Here is a 14424-nt window from a genome sequence, read left to right as displayed (position 1 = left end):
TAGCAGTGCATCAGGATCATTATTCAAAATCTCATCTTTCTCCGCTAACAACTTGAAAGCTTTGCTAATTGGATATGTGATACCCTTTACTAGGTCTATATTAATCTACCCTTTTCTTAATTTCCACTCAAATAATATCTCCACATTCTTATACATCTTCTTTCTATTAACAACTTCATTCCTTTCCAAGTTCCTAATTAGATCATCAATCACTAGGAGCCTATGTTCAATAAGACTTGATTTATGAAAAGCCCTTGCGCTTGCTATATATCCCTTTGGATCGAAAGCTTTCCTAGATTGATGTAGTGCAAGGTAGGAGAATCCCCAAAGTAATTGTCCTAGCCCCTAGTAAATAACCACACAATAGAAACATGATACAAGATATAAGATCTAATACCAACCACACTTCTTTATTCAAAATAATAGATTACATGCAATGTATTGGGTTTTAAGGCCTTCCCAGTTACAACTAAATACAAAGTAGGCAATATTTCTACAAGACCCCTCAATATCCAATCCAAGCCCTAGCTAGTCCATATATGTAGCACAACAATAATCTCATAGAAACCTTCAAGAAACATATAAATTTGTGCTCATAAGCCACCAAGTATTATCCTTGTTTCTTAAGCCACAACTACTAGCTCTTCTCAAATTTTGCTCCTCTACTTCATCCTCTCCTCCAAGCTAGATGATTATGATTTAAGACTCAACAAGACCCCCTAATTATACCCAACCAAGCCACAAGTTGGCCTAGCAATTCAAAAATTAAATAAACCTTTACATCTAATACACATTGAGACATAAGTTTACCTCCAACATATATTAATTACTAAATGCCTTAGATAAATTACAAAATTAATTAAATACACCTAGAGAAAATAATCAAGACCCAAATAGGTCTACACAAACTCCTATGATTTCTCCACATCACAATCTCAATCCTCATGCAATAAATGCATAAAGTCATCAGAACAAATCCATGAGAACTCCATCCTACAAGTTGCATTCTCAAGTGTCACTAAGGACCACAAGAATTGTCAAGAAACAACTCATTTAGTGATGAAGTCCCCTTTAGTGATTGAGCTCTTCAACCAAAACTACACCCAAGAATGAGCAAGCACCCCTTCTTTGGTGACTGAGTCCATAAATCCAAAGGCAAAATACCTCACCATGTAGGATGCTCCTGCATCAGACACCCTAGGTACACAAAGATGTTCTCACTAGCTAGAAGAGAATCTTCTTGGATTGAAGACATAAATCCAAAATGATTTCTTTACATACATGTCCTTGAAGTCTTCAACATATACACTCTTCCCCTTGTTCCATTTCTACTTCTTCACATCCATCTTTTGTATGCCATAGTGTTGTTGTCCATACTAATCTCTAACCCTCTTAGAATCCTTCAACTCAACTTAGCAACTAATACTTAGGTTCTTTTTACCAAGTTCTTCATTTTGAAAGGGAATTAGGGAATGATTCCTTCCACCTTTCTCAATAGTAATCATGTTCTTGACACAATCATGCACAACCCTGCAATCATGCTGCCAAGGTCTGCCAAGTAATATTTATCAACTATTTATATCCACAATATCACATAGAACTCGATACTTATTTTTCCCAATTCGCAAATGGGGTTGCAAGCTTTGAGTTTAACCATGGAGGAAACTCTTTAGTTGAGCATGCTCAGGCCAGAGTAGTACTAGGATGGGTGACCTCTCGAGAAGTCTTGATGCTTCACCCCTATGAGTATCACCTAGATACAATGTGGACAAAGTGTTCCATTTATTCTCATGAGAGATGGATTCATGTTGAATCACTACTCATGAAACATAGGTCAATAAGTTTGAATCAAAATTACATAGTTAAATCCTAATAGCAATATCACTATTTGACCTGCTATGGAAATTATCTCCTACTTATCAAGACATTTCTCCCTAACTTCTAAAGAATGCTCATCTTTCAACCAAGCAATCTTATAAGGACAAGGATTTCTCATTCTCTTTAAACCAAGTTTTTGAACCATCTCCTCCACAACAAGGTGATTTGTACTACCACTATCCATAATCACATTGCAGATTTTGCCACCAAATTTACAATGAGTGCTGAACAAATTACTCCTTTGATAAGGTTCCAGTGTCCTATTACCAAATAGTATTGACTGAGCCAATAAAATCTCTCTTTTCTCAAGTTCACTAATATAGTCTTCAGCCTCCTTCACAATAGCAACTCTTTCATCACCTACATTTTGTGAACATTCATAAGCTCTATGTCCTTCACCAAAACAAAAATAATTGCCTCTAAAGGAAACTTTACTCTTCCTCTTCCTCAACTCAACTAGTTTTGGTTCATCTTCCACAATCAGTTTATCCTTTGCTGAGTGATCTTGCTTGTCTTTCCCATGAGAAATACCTGTATTTCTCCTCTTTAACTTATCTTCTACCTTAAAAGCTTACTAATAATCATCCTCAACTAAATAAATCTTTAACATACCAGTCTCATCCTAAATATTGAATCTCAAAACATTAATGTACCAAGCTACCTTCTCCTTAGACAATTCTCTATGTCCAAACTAAATAGTCATCTTGTAGAACTCCTTAGTATAATCCTTCACAAACATATCCTTCTACTTTAGATTCTACAACCTCTTAAACAATTCAAGTTCATAATTAGTAGGAATGAACTCAACCTTCAATTTCATCACAATCAATATCCAATGAGTGATCTTAATTTCACCTTCCTCTTCTCCATCTCTTTGCAGGTCTTTCCACCAAAGAGTAGCATGCCCCTTCTACTTAGTCTATACCAACCTCACTATGAATGAATCTCCAATATCCTCTAACTCAAAGAAATCTTCTAGTTCACCAATCCAATTAATTAGGTCTTTAGGATTCAAAGTACCAAAGAAATTAGCAACATCCCTTATGCTTCAACTCCAATTGAGATCCAAATCTAGCAAATTGACCACCCCTATCTCTCATAGGTCTCTCAACATGATTAGTTTTGTCTTCACCACTCAATCCAATAACCTTGAAGTCTTTAGAAACTTCCTCATAACCATCTTTAGTACCTACATGTTGAGGTACATCATCAATAGCCCTCATAGTCTCATTCTTCATCAACTCCATCTTAGATCTAAAATTAGATTTAACTTTCTCTAAGATCCTTGCTTCCATGGGATCACTTAGATCTTCAATCTCCCTAGGGTCCAATATTCTTGGAGGCATCTTACAAGATCTTTATAAAACCTCTACTCTAAATCCACAAGATCAACAAAATCCAATCCTCACTTTGATAATCTTCACCCCAGGTCCTGGTCCAAACTATCTACATACTTAGGAATAACTATGCTCTAATACCATTTGATGTAATGTAAGGTGGGAGAATTCTAAAAGTATATGTTCTAGCCCCCAAAAAATAACCACACAACATAAATACAATTCAAGATATAATATTTGATACCAAACATAACTCTTTTTTCAAAATAATTGATCACATGCAATGTGCCAAGTTGTAAGGCCTTCCTAGTTACAACCAAATATAAAGCAAGTAATAGTTTTGAAAAACCCCTCAAGTTCCAATCCAAACCATAGCTAGTCCAGATCTGTAACACAACATCAATCTCATAGAAACCTTCAAGCAATATCCTTGTTTCCTAAGCCACAACTACTAGCTCTTCTCAAACTTTTCTCCCCTGCTTCATCCTCTTCTCCAAGCTGGATGATTATAACTTAAGACTCCACAAGACCCCCTACTTATACCCAACTAAGACACAAGTCACCCTAGAAAGTTATGAATTAAATAAACCCTTACATTAAATACATGTTGAGCTACAAGTTGACCTCTAATAAATATTACATTCCAAATGCCTTAGATGGCTTACAACATTAATTAAATAGACCTAGAACAAATAACCAAGACTCGACTAGGTATACACAAACTCTCATGATTTATCCACATCATGATCTTAATCCTCATGTAATAAATGCACCAAGTCATCCCAAAATATTCATGAGAACTCCATCCCACAAGCCACATTATCAAGCATCAGCAACTACCACAAGAATTGCTGAGAAATAATATATGTTGAGTAACTATATATGTCAACCTCCTTGAGCAACCAAGTCCCATTTAGTGATCAATATCCTTGGCAAACACTACATGTTATAATGACTAAGCACCACTGCTTTGGTGATTGATTCCACAACTCCAAAGCCAAAATCCCTCACCATGCAGGATTGCTAATTACCCTAGGATGCTCCTACATCAACCCACCCTATGCAATTTTGTATCTTCTAAGTTTCTCTCTAACATAGTCACAACTCTATAATGTATTCACCAAGAAATCCCTAAATGACATTGTGCTTGATAACAATGATTGTTTTCTCTTTGAAGTCAATTGCTTTATTTTGGAGACTTCTATTTTCCACACAATTTCTAGATATGTGATTCAATTAGATATTATAATGGGGAGATTATTAGGGCATCCTTCATAACCATATACTCTAATTCTAGTGAAATTTTCAAATGCATACTAGTTACCCCCAATTGTGGTCTATTAGGCTTTGCTCCAAATATTGTTTAGGCCTTAGGAACATTTTGATCTCTAGAAAGATGGTATGATTGTACTCCTCCCTTAAAAGTTTCATAAGTGGCTTCACAAAGTGCTCTACAAAATATAAGTTGTCTGAAACTGACCATTTCCAATCCTAAATCTTGAGCCATAACTGTACAGATTACCTAAAATCCTAAACATCATACTCCTTAACTGGTAGGCCTTCTTTCTAAGTGGTATTCTCTTGGCTGAAGAAGAGGAACATATGCATGAAAAAAAGTAATTCTTAAAAGATAACCTAGAAAAATCTTTTTGTACTATGAGAAGGTCCTCATTTATCTTATTACCATCAAATATAGAAAAATCAAAATTCCTAGGATGGTTTGATTGAATGTCAATTGCAACAACCATTAAAGAAATATCCATTAATTGGGGGGGGGGGGGGGTGGGTGAGTCTCAATTCCAAATACCTGTCCAATTGTCATGTAATTATAATATAGGTGAGGATAAAACATATTCATATCAAATGGTGGATTATAATTTCTCTCAAATATGTCTCTTGCACTTTCTACCTTGGCTTGATGGATAGGTAACACAAGTCTTTTAGAAGGTCTCCCTACAAAAAACTCCTCTCTTAATTTAGGTATATTCAACATTATTTTGTATCTTTTCTCCAATTGGAAAAAAATATCAATTGCAAGTTTCATTATGTTAATTATTACTTTACTAGACTATGATTTCACTATCTTTGTTTCTAGATCATATCTCAGTGTAATTTCCTGTAAAAACTCAGTATTGACAAATACATTTGGAATGATGATTCTCCCTATATTTTTTGCTAATCCTTTACATACTAGGCTTCTTTCCAATATTTTTTTGTAATGAAACATAAATAATTCATATCTCATCTTTATATTCCATACATCCCTGACCTTCCCACAACTATCTTTAACTCCTACCTCCCTTGGCTTCACTCTTTTTAAATTGACTACATGGTGGTAGCTAGTCCAATAGGTCATATTTTTGAAATGCATACCCTCTTCTTTATGTCTCTTACATTTGTTTTGTTTAGTGGACTACAACATTCAAACATCATTTAGCTTCTTTTCAATTTTCTTTCTAGATGATGAAGGTTCCATTTCCTTTTAGTTCTCCTACTTCTCAAAAGTCTGTGGAATCTATGATACAAAAATAAATGGTCATCACCAAATTCAAATCTTTGTCTTTCCACATGAAACAAACTTTTTTCATTTCTTTTAACCACCATCAAATAAGAATTTGTAATTTTCATTTGAAAAAACATTGGTGGGTTCACACAAAACCATTGGTTCAACTTATTTAATTAATATTTATTGCAAGGCATAACTAACCTAAATTTTTTGGTTTGAAATTGGTTTCTTTTACCTATCCATATTTTTGGGGTATGTTGTAAAGGAGGGATAGTTTCCTCACTTGAAAAGATTTCATGAATACTTGGAAGAGAGTTAAGTATGTTCGAGACCAAAATCATGTTAATGATCCTATTAGTATTATAAAATGTAAAGAAGTGGACCAGACTAATTTCTTTTATTGGAATCAACCACAAAATGATAATATAATTTTCATTATGGGCATCCAAACCTCATGGATGCTTGATATGATGGTTCAATAGTCTCACAATTATGTAATATCCATGTATTTGACTTTTTGAACCAATAGATATGGGGTGAGATGCACAATTTTTTAAGAATGTAGTAACACTTTGTTTTACTTCTTATTTGTCAATAACATGTTGCAAGTCATTTTCAACTTCTTACAACATTATAGTATTAGCTATATTCTCTTGTCATCTTTGACAAGCATCAGTTAGGGGTTTTGGTTACTTGGGATATCTTGTCTTGTAACAATATTGAGGACATTGGAGGGTATCTCTATGTCATATATAGATGAGGAAATGAGGATACAAATGAGTGGATGGTTAATGCCTTCTTGACTAGTGATGCCTAGTGCAAAGATACATGCTATTTAATAAGTGCAAAAATATTTATCTTTGATTGCTAGTTTAAACTTTTAAACCTTTATATCTTACAAGTTTTACCCTAGAAAATCCATTAAAGATCATCTTCATGTCTTCCAAGGCTTCTTTTAAATGTCGTGACATTTTGTGCATTTGGCATGTTTATCGTGCATGGTTGAAGAATTTGCTAAAGTATGCATCAAAAGATAGAGTGAAGTCAATGCTTGAATGGCTCAAGATGATTATGAGTAAAATGGGTGAGAGAAAGGATACCACTTATAGGATATTGAATATTTTTTCTTCAAATTTTCTGATCATTGAGAATTCCTAGAATACTTCACAAGGACATGGTGCCAAGAGGATGGCCATATACATAAGACATTTATGTCTCTTATTTAGAACTTTTTGTTTGTTTGAAAATTTTCTTCTCTTCAATAGACTGAGTTTGCATGAAATCTTGTCCCTTGTTTTACACAGAAAAATGTGGACCAAAATGTACAAACTCTTCCCACATGCAAATCGGGACACAAACACTACCATTGAATCATACCATTGCACATTGAAGATGCAGTGCCTTTGTGACAATCAAAATAAATGTACATGTCCAATGGACCATCCATACTTCACCCTCATATATAAGATAGAACTATACTATAGGGAAAAAGAGAAGTTATAAGACTTCAATTTTATCAAGAACTATAGGGCACAAAATTTGTAGAAAAGTATAGAGAAGTCAAAGGCAATTCTTGATGATGATTGCTTTGCTAATGAAACTAGAAGAGGATACTATTTTGTGTAAAAATAGACTATTTGCAATTTTGATTGTGTTAGACCTTGCGATGATTAGTTGTATGTGCATGATTGTCCTTGGATCCTATAGGGTAACACATGCAAGAACACATTGAAGGTTTCAACTATGATTATTGGCAAGTATACATGTTATCATCATCCACTCTTCCATGTAATTGTGCATGCACTATGGATTCATGTATTGCCCCTAACATTATAATTAGAATGCAAAAAATTTGTGCACACAAAATTATTCAACCTGTTTAGAGACAAAGAGCCCACCACTCTAAATTATTATGGAAAATAACCCCCCTTCCATACTGTTGGTCTTATTTTTACAAAATAAGTTTTTCCAAATCCTAGGTTAAAAATCAAAATTGAATTTATTATTTGCCTAATTAGGGATTTTGATTCTTTGGCCTTGCATTTTAATAACCTTTGAAAAATCTATCAAACCCTAAGTCTTGCATTCCTTTTAGATTTATATGGGTGTACAACTTTTCAAATCTTGAATATTCCATGTCCCATTTAAATATTTTGTGCCCCAAAATTCCTTTTTCCTTTTGTCTCTCATCATCTGATCCTTACAAGATCTACGATAGTTGCATCATCTCTATAGAAAGATGCAAGTGTTTCAACCACAATAACATAGCGATTGGCATGAAATTGAGTGGCGGTGTCATGAAATGGAGGCATGACAACCTGAAAGTGCATTGTTTTAGAAGGTTTTAGTCACATATTTCATGTCAGAGTTGTCAGAACTAAAAAGGAACTAAGTGTAACAAAGTGCAAAAGACATCAATGGAATCCAATTTTTCTGATGAGTCACTATGTCGCTATCAAATTTTTTTTACATCCCACTATTAGTGATATAACACCTTAATGGAAAATATATAAGACAATGACTTTTAAAAAAAAATGGTGACCATAAAATCTCCCAAGTGGCATTGTGGATGTGCAATTTTATTGATGTGTCAGAAGTATTAATTATGGTAATCATGATTGATTAGTAAGTTTTTCCCAGCATTGGATTTCATCTATATAAGTGAGGTCACTATGTCGAGACCAAAAAAAGGTTGGATCTCGTCGGTAGTGACATGACACCTTGCTAAAAAGCAAGGAAGATAGGAAATTATGAAATAGATAGGTGTCAAAATTCCTATCATAAATCTTGGTCATGTGATTTTTTTCTTTGTCAGATGCATTGATTGTGGTAACGATGGTGGAACTAAAGAATTTTCTCAGCACTAGAATCTCTAAAGCCTTAAGGAGGTTGCTATGTCATGGTCAGAAAATGAAAGATTTCTACCATTAGTGACATAGTGCCTTGATAAAAAAAAAGAATGTGGAAACAATTCCAAAAGGTGGGTCCCAATGAGTGCTTCATTAGAAATGAACTACATCATCTCATGGATACAATGGCATCCTACTAAAAAAAGATATGCACTTGAAATTTTCAAGAATGCCAAAGGTTGCTATGTCACTATTGGAAAAAATTTACATCCCACCGTTAGCAACATAACACCTAGCTAGAAAATGTGCATATGGTGGGACCTAAGTCACATGGTGATACAACTAGGATTAAAATATCAAATTACATGCCAGTTGGACAAGATGTTCCCATGTCAGTAGTAACATGGACCCATGCCCAAGTCAGAAGTCAGATGAAAGATTCTAATTGTTGGATTAAGATCAGATCAATGATCATTGGTATGTTGCTATGAAAAGATGCGCATTATTTACCCAATGTGACATAGAAACTATGGGACCCACCATAGTTTATATAACTCTAATGCTTTCTCCTCACCTTTAGATCAAGTCCAGATTTATGGCTATCACTTTATCGCTATGGTGAGTTGCTCGAATGTTAGGGATAGCGACATAGTGAGTAAAGCAGATGAAGAAGGGACTCACCACTTTGATATTAAAAATGCATTAAAATGTCTATTGTTATATTGAGATGAAATCAATGGTTGTCACTTCATCGCTATGGCAACATGCTCACTCTTTATGTATAGAAAGGTAGCGACTCAATGACACATGTCCTCAAAGATTAGTGGGTCTAGTTTGAAATGCTAGTAGTGAAGAAAAGGTACAAATGGAGAGTTTTCATTGGTTTGACTTCTAGAATGTCAAGTGGAAGATGAGTCATCCCTATTTTCACTCCTAGATCATAGGATTTTCTAAGATTAACAGTGCAAATTTGAAAAGAGAAGGTAACACCACTCCGTTTCACTCGTAGTTAATTAATGAGGAATGAAAGCTTCACATGCAAGTAGAAAACATAGTATATTGCAAAAGATCTTTCCATTTTCATCTTAGGTGAACAAGATTCCAAATTTTTTGAGTAGAATGAATTACTAAGAATTTATTTCAAGCTTGAATAGAATGTGAAGTAGTTCCCCTTTGTTCTTAAGATGTTGTAGGATCATAGAGCAAGAAGAAAATCAAGTAAGTCCCTATATATTGTAACCTTTGTAAGCAATCTTAGATTTTGTAAACTATAGTCAATATGCCTCCAAAGAAGGTGTTCTCTAGGCAAGAGGATTATTTGGCTAGAAACATTCATGATGATTTTCTTGCATTGCTCCTTGAGTCCACTATTGAAACTGTGCAAGTTAAAAAATTAACTTCATTAAATCTTAGGCTTAAAATTACAGATGGATTATATGATAAGGGGAACTAGGTTTGGGATGCTAACACTTCTCAAATTGGTCTTGTTTTATTCAAGAAATGGTTTTAAAAAAGAAATTTATTTGCCCCACATGCCAATATTTGGAATTTTGATTTAGGAAAATTAGTAGTTCCAAGTGTTTTTATGGATTATGACCTTCTTGAAGCTGTTGCAAAAAATTACAACCAAGTAATTAGAGTGGTGAGAAGAATTTATGGTGAAATTCTTATCACAATCAGCCCAGAGGAGATTTGACAAGTTTTTGGTTTAGGGCCTCTCACTAACTATCATGTGCCCATTGACTTGAAAGAATTAGAAAAGGAATACATGTCAAAGAAGGATGTAGTCAGGCAAGGTGCACTAAGGGCACATATAGGAAAAATTGGAACTCTGCCAACAATAACAACATCCTCCAAGAAACCCTTCAAAAGGGCATATTTCAATAACAAGGTTGTGGAGGCATACATGACTCTATGTAGAGTTTTTGGAGAAGATGAAGAGGATTTTATGCCTATAGGTTTTATGTACACGATCACTCAAATTTCCTCTTTTGGTGTAGATATTATTTTTTTATTTTGCCTCCTATTTAGTAGAAGAAATTCATAATGGCTTGGTTTGGATAATGAAAGGCAAGGTGGAGAAGATTTTTCATCACTATTCTTTGTTAATGCATGTACTTTTGTTTAAGGGAGTAACATATTTTGGTAAAGAGATGAAATTGAATAAGGAATAGGATGGGGAAGCACTACTAGTCCAATTATGGAGTGCATATATGACCTGGGAAGTAGAAAAAGCTAGTTTTGTCAGGTTCAATAGGTACTTTGCTTCAAATTTGAGGTGCCTATTATTAAGTGACAATCCCAGAGTACCCAAGGCATTGGAAAGTCTTATTAAACCCCTGGATAATCCTATTGGTTTCAAGGTTTCACATCATTGAGGAGACATCATCCCATATTTAGTCTTAATTGTCATTAGAATTTATGGTTTGAGAGGGACCCCCCATGTGTTACATTACCAAGTGCCTTTAAAGGTAGGAGTGATTGAATGTTTGTGGCAGCTAGGAGGATTAGAGGAAACCTATTTTTTGACAAGACAAAGAGGGTCAATATTCCCCACTTGCACTATAGCCCATCAATTTATAATCACCAAAGGAGTTTGGCTTTCTCTACACAAGATATTAGATCAATATACGATGGTTATTTCTCATCCTTGTTTTTGTGACACTAAGGGATTTTATAACTTAGCCTTTAGGCACAGGGTCAAGCTTGGCAAGATTGACCATGAATTTTATTTTCCTAAACACATAGTAAGAAATGAATACTTCTTGTAAGAACAGGAAACTAAGAAGGAAAAATGGAGAGTATTCTCAGAAGTTTTGGATTTCATTCATTATTTTGATGTAGATTATAGTCCTCTAGGTAATGCCATTATAGAGGCAGATAGAATAAATATGCTCATGCTTACTTTTCCTCAAACAATGGAAACTATAAATGAGAAGAAGAAATTTTTTATTGATTCTTTTCTAGATAAGGAAAAGGAGGCAATAAGGAGACTAGGATTCACTCCCAATATAGAAGTAGGACAATTGATTGTCCAAAAAAAGCCAGGGTATAATATCATTCAAACTAAAAGGACCACTGTAGACAAAGGCAAACAAGTAATTGGATCCACTAGTGCTATCTAGGAAGAGAGACCTCCTAAGCCCTACTCTAAGAGGTAGAAAACAATAAGGGAACAAGATCCTCACATTGAGGAATATTCACCTTCACAAACCCCTCTAAGGATTGAAGAGGAACAACATACTGGGGAGAAAATTGAACAACTAGGGTCCTAAGGAGGAGTTTTTGTTACTCAAGCTAAAATAGATGAAGCAAACCCCCAGTAGCCTCCTATGCTAGTTTTAGAGTTGACAGTAGTAGATTTTAAAGGAAGGGAATTAGATCCTATAATAGAACAAGCTAGTCAACATTTTTTGTCAGATGATAGTTTTGTTTAGTCTAGAGCCTTCCACCAATTTGCATGGTGAGAAAACATAGGAAAGTATGAGGAAAGATGTAACAAGTTGAGCATAGAGCATCCTGAACTCAAGGAAGTAGCCTTGTAGGATAAGATAAAAGGAGAGATGATAAAATAATTTCAAAGTATAACCCCTGAAGAAGGGAGTCAAATGGTAAAAGCATCAAATATTCTACTACTACCCAATTGGGATATAGCAGATGCCTTAATTTTTAATTCTATTTCAAATAAATTGAACCTGCAAGATCCAAGCAAGAAGGAATTCATAGGTACTACTTTTAGTGAGGACCAAGCTACTCTAGTTATATGGTCCTTAAGGAAAGGATATAGGGCTATTTCATTATAGCCAGATGACTCAGGATTGATGGGAAACATCATTGTAAGAAGAGTAGCAGATTACTCCCATGTGCAAGCAACCCACATGGGTGTTGGAACATCTCAATTTTTTCTTGCCACTAGAGAAAAGGAAGAGAAGACAATGTTTGAACTTCAGAGTAAGTATGAAAGTGTTTTGGAGGCATATAATAAAGAAGTTCAAAAGAGAATTGAACTTGAAAATAAAGTAATGGGGATGTCTTCTAGGCCAAGAATAAAATATCCCCATCCTCCAGTGGATCCTTTTAAATCCACATCTATCATAGAAATGCCAGATACCCCAGAAAGGCCATAGTATTACATAGCTGAAGACTTTGAAGAAGAAAAGAGCAAATTGTGGGCATTACATGTAGAGCTAAATGTACAGAATGAAGATAAATTGAGAAAAGCTCTTATGTATTTGGGTGATAAAATTGAATGGCCATTATTCTACGATCAACTAGAAAGAACAATAAACATATGGGATGAAATGAAAGCCAATGATGAAGCCTTGAAGCCTATTGTAAATAAGTGGGTAAAGAGGAGGTGACATTTTTGTGCTACTCTGTTATAAGGTCTTCACATGATCAAATTGAAAAAACTTATGATATTGGTAATGACCTTCCTGAATTTGATAATAAAATAATTCATCTACAAAGAAGAATAGTGGGCTACTTGAATAAATACAAGAGCCATAAATTTGATTTATTCCCTTGTGCTCTAGATAGGAAGAATAAATTAAAGAATAAATATGAATGGGCTAAGGAATTAGATGATTAATTTTTTCTGAGAATGAATAAAATCATCAATGAAACAAGACATGTATGGTGGGCCACCACAATAGAAGAAATGGTAAAGGCCCAAATATTCTTTGATTCTTTAAAATAATAATTTATTGATATTGATAAAGAGGGTGAATATGTTATCAAGAAGCAACATGATATTCTGCAATTTGATTGGCCAGATGACACACTTTTTGACAAGTGGATGGTAGATATTGCTTCTGATAAATAGATGGAAGAGGCTGAAAGGGTTATGATGAAATATAGATCATTGACTCACTTCCACCTATACCTGGGAATGAAGAAGAAAGAGAAGGGCAGTCATCTCATGGGAAAGATACAATGGATTAGTTGGATGACATGGTGAAAATGGAACCAAATGTAATTGTCACCTTGGTAGTACATGATGATATGAGTGGACATTCTAGAGTAGAGGTGAAGTTGCATGAAATAGAGCTTGACACATCACTGGCAAGTTTGATAGCTACATATGTTGAGGACTCAAAGTGAATAAAGGCCAATCATGGGATTTGTAGCATTAGGAGATGTAACAGAAGAGGGGCCTACCAAGAGAATATTATGATGTATTACCTTTCTATTACATAGATTTTTGTCTTTTCTTATTAGAAAAATGTAAATATCTTTTCTAAAAGGACACCTATCAATTCTCTATGCCTAACGCTTGTTACATATCACATTATATAAGTGAGATTCCAAGGCTAGAGAAAGGGTCCAATTTCTAATGCAATTTTAGTTTTACTCTAAGTATGTTTTGGTCTAGTCATTGTAGCAAGCTTCATGATGTATCTTCTCTATGAATTTTTCTGAGAATACATTGATATCATATGATCCTTGTGTCCTTTTAGAGTCATTTTGAGTTTTACTACAATTGTATACAATTTTAGGGGAAAATTAATACAAAATTGAGCTGTCCCCATATCTGTTCTTGTTGAATTTTGTCTCCTTTGTTATTACCTAGTTATTCTGATATTGTATGAGTAAAGCTTGTCCAATTGAATGCAATTCACTTAGGTTGTATGCCAATTTATCATTGCAATTAATTCAATGAGTTAAGTAAAGGCTTTAGTAAATTTGATGGGATTGCTATGGTAATAGAAAGGATGTCTGTAATAATGAATTTTAGTAAGAATTGCTAATAACATTTATTGTAAGGCAACAAATTAGATCTATAAGTTGTAGTGAACTCTGAATCCTAATGGAATAGGAACTGATCTAATTAATCTAGTTTGTAGATAGGTAG

The sequence above is a fragment of the Cupressus sempervirens genome, chromosome 11 (assembly GCF_028749045.1).
Source record: "Cupressus sempervirens isolate cs-2001-9-10 chromosome 11, ASM2874904v1, whole genome shotgun sequence".
Classification (NCBI taxonomy): domain Eukaryota; kingdom Viridiplantae; phylum Streptophyta; class Pinopsida; order Cupressales; family Cupressaceae; genus Cupressus; species Cupressus sempervirens.
The sequence above is the reverse complement of the archived record's forward strand: the minus strand, read 5'-3'. Positions refer to the sequence as shown.